We start from the raw sequence: 3,417 nt of genomic DNA, 5'->3' as shown, positions 1-3,417 counted from the left end.
AGGCTGGACTATTGTAATTCTCTATTATCAGGCTGCCCTAACAAGTCTCTAAAGAGTCTCCAGCTGGTCCAGAACGCTGCAGCACGTGTACTGACAGGAACTAAGTAAAGAGATCATATTACTCCTGTATTGGCCTCTCTGCACTGGCTCCCTGTAAAATCAAGAATAAAGTTTAAAATCCTTCTCCTCACCTACAAAGCTGTTAATAGTCAGGCACCATCATATCTCCAGGAGCTCATACTACCCTATTACCCAACTAGAGCATTACGCTCCCAGAAGGCAGGATTACTTGTAGTTCCTAAAGTCTCCAAAAGCAGAATGGGAGCCAGAGCCTTCAGTTATCAAGCTCCTCTTCTGTGGAACCATCTTCCTGTTTTGGTCCGGGAGGCGGACACCCTCTCTACCTTTAAGAGTAGACTTAAGACCTTCCTTTTTAATATAGGTTATAGTTAGGGCTGGCCCAGGCCTGTCTTGGACCAGCTCTTAGTTATGCTGCTATAGGCCCAGTCCGGGGGACAAATGACACACTGAGCTTCTCTCTTCTCCTCTCCTCTCCATCTGTATACATTATGCCTGTATACATGCCCCATCTCTGCATGTCACTGACTTCACTTCTTCCCCGGAGTCCTTGTGCTTTCTAGTCCTACAGGCTGTCATGGATCCTGGCCGCGCCCGGGTCGTAAATCGTGGATGCGCCTACTGCCATGGCCCTGCCTGACATCCACCACTACTGTTGCTAATATTAGTCATATCTCTGTTACATACGTTTCACTACTATTATTGTAATGCATTACTACACACTATCCTTACCGTTAAACACTACTACTGTTATTACTAGTAGTCACATATCCATGTGCATTTCATTATTATTGCTGTAATACCTCTTTTCTCATTCCTGTCAACCATCTATTATAATTGTATACATTGTGATCTCGTTGATCTGCTCTGTACATGCGACATCTATTGCACGTCTGTCCGTCTTGGGAGAGGGATCCCTCCTCTGTGGCTCTTCCTGAGGTTTCTTCCGCATTTTTTTTCCCTGTTAAAAGGGTATTTTTTCTCACTCGAATCAAGGGTCAAAGGACAGAAGGTGTCGTCTCTGTACAGATTGTAAAGCCCTCTGAGGCAAACTGTGATTTGTGAATTTGGGCTATACAAATAACATTTGATTTGATTTGATTTGATTTGATTTGATTCCTTCTACAAGCTTCCTCTCCCTTGGTCTGGCTGACAGGATGACCATGTCATTAACTGGACCAGGTTTAATGCCCTGCATCCAAACAAAAACACATTTCAATAAACATTGAACCGATATCCATACATAAGATAAAAGTCATTAATAGGTTGGTTACTATGGTCCTTGGTTTGTGCCACTTCTGTTCAGTCTCTGTACAGCTGAACACTGGGGGAACAGATGTAAGCCTCAGCTGGGAGTAGCGGGCCGTCTGGTACAGCAGAGCTGCCACGTGGCTGCACAAGGCTGTACCTGCCACACAGGTGCACTGGCATCTCTGCAACTCGACTGGTTTTGATTCCCTTAGCACAATCTGTTTACAATAGCAAATGTTACTTAGAGAACAAAATGTACTGGCTGCAAGTGTAATAATAGAAAGACAACATTAAATTAGTGAACTTCTGTTAGTAAACTTAAAAATTGTTAAAAGTGAAACAGGAAAAAGTGTCATAAAAACACAATTTATTTGTAGTTTACCATATAAAATAGATATGTGTAATCTCACTTTACTTATTTCAAAGAAAAATACAAGATAAATCTTTAATTGAAGTTATAGGAAATTATAAGAACTCAGAGCACAATCTTGTTTCTGTGAGAGCCATTAATTTTACATTCTTTCTGAATATGACACCTCGGGTACCATATGACATAGTTCAATGATAGTCTTTATACGCTATTCGCAGCAATGACATGACTCACAGAAACTTGATTTGACAAACAGAAACCTGTTTCTTAGCTTGAACTGAACCTGCAGGATGACTTACCCTTACACTCAGACAGTGAGGCTTCTGGCTTTTCCTCATGGACCTGTAGCACTCAGCCCTAACTGTGACCTCTCCTGCCTCCTTGTTTAAAACTGAGATTAACATTAGGGTTAGGATAATACATTGCACAAACAAACAAAAAAAAAAACAGTTAATGACGCTAACCTACCACTATGCTAACTTTAGCTATACATAGTAAATAAACGTTGCTTTGTTACTGAGCTAACTTTGGCTAGTTAAGGGCTAGCATGTATCAGAGTCGGTTTGGTGAAGTGTTAACTTACCTTCATAGTTGTTTATATAACTGGACACGTACAATTTGAACCCTTTATCCTATTAGTTTTTCTGGATTGTTACTGTTCAATGTTCTTCGTCTTCTCTTCGTCATCGTCATCTTCTTCTTATTATTATTATTCTTCGTCTTCTCTCCGTTTTAAGGCCAGAAAATGACCAATCATAGGAGGGCCGGGGTCAGCCTTGGTCTCCGCCACCAAAGTGTCAAAAGTCTTGCTTCGAGCGAGCAGAGCTCCACCGCGAGCGAGCACAGGGGAGAGAGAGAGCGAAAACGGGAACGAGCCAGCACGCGCAAAGCAGCTGCACAGTGTTGCTGTGTGTGTCGCTGTTGTTTTTTACTCGCTCGCACCTGCCTCTGCTTCACTCTGTTGCTGAATATGTTCGCGACGATCAAACAAGTGCGCGCGGCAGGTGAAATCTGCGAGCGTGACACGAAATAATTCACTGCTTTTGACTCAAATATAACTGCATAGTACCCCCGTGGGTCTCCAGCTGAACTTTGAGGAATAAGAAACTACATCAGACTTATCATCAGCATGAGGGTGAGTCGATAATGACTGAATTTTGTTTTAGAGTGAACTATTTCCTTTAAAGGTCAAAAATAAGCGTGGCCAAAAATGGAGGGGAGAGTCGAGAATTGCCAGACAATGCCACCTGGGGAATTGCACCCCAGGAAATACAATAGCCACTCTTACTATAGAAGATCACAGAGATTCGTTACACTAATAGATTTAAAGAGGACGAGAGACAGACTTCCAAATACAACAGAGGGGACACAACTCAAACCAAAGAAAACTACTACAAACCACCACGTGCCACACCAAATTCAGGGGAGTGAGAGGGGAACCACCACCGGGGGAAGTCTGCCACACACTACACCCGCTCCTGTCCTGGAAAAGAAAGAATCAAAATTATAATACAGCTTATGGTGGGACACTCAGGCAGACGGATTGTACAGCTAAAACAGGAGTCATACCTACCATACAAATACCCTGCTCGGTGCAAACAACTGGAGCACGCCAGAAAGAGCCCTCTCCCGATGAACGCCAGGCAATAGTGTGCGCACTAGGGGTGGGAGGATCGTTCCAAATATCGATAGTATCGATACCAAGGTGAGTATTGGTA

The 3,417-nt window shown here is 43.0% G+C and overlaps 1 long non-coding RNA gene across 1 annotated transcript; it reads right to left on the bottom strand.

The window, feature by feature from the left end:
* Nucleotides 1-1,479: 1,479 nt before the first annotated feature.
* LOC311254086 lies at nucleotides 1,480-3,086 on the bottom strand. Its single transcript, XR_014622191.1, has 3 exons — nucleotides 2,283-3,086; nucleotides 1,999-2,090; nucleotides 1,480-1,547 (listed from the first exon to the last, which is right to left on the bottom strand). It is a non-coding gene; the product is annotated as an uncharacterized lncRNA (long non-coding RNA).
* Between the last annotated feature and the right edge of the window lie 331 nt (nucleotides 3,087-3,417).

The sequence above is a fragment of the Pagrus pagrus genome (genome assembly GCF_965226575.1).
Source record: "Pagrus pagrus genome assembly, contig: HAP1_SCAFFOLD_277, whole genome shotgun sequence".
In the NCBI taxonomy this organism is placed as follows: Eukaryota; Metazoa; Chordata; class Actinopteri; order Spariformes; family Sparidae; genus Pagrus; species Pagrus pagrus.
The sequence above is the reverse complement of the archived record's forward strand: the minus strand, read 5'-3'. Positions and strand labels throughout refer to the sequence as shown.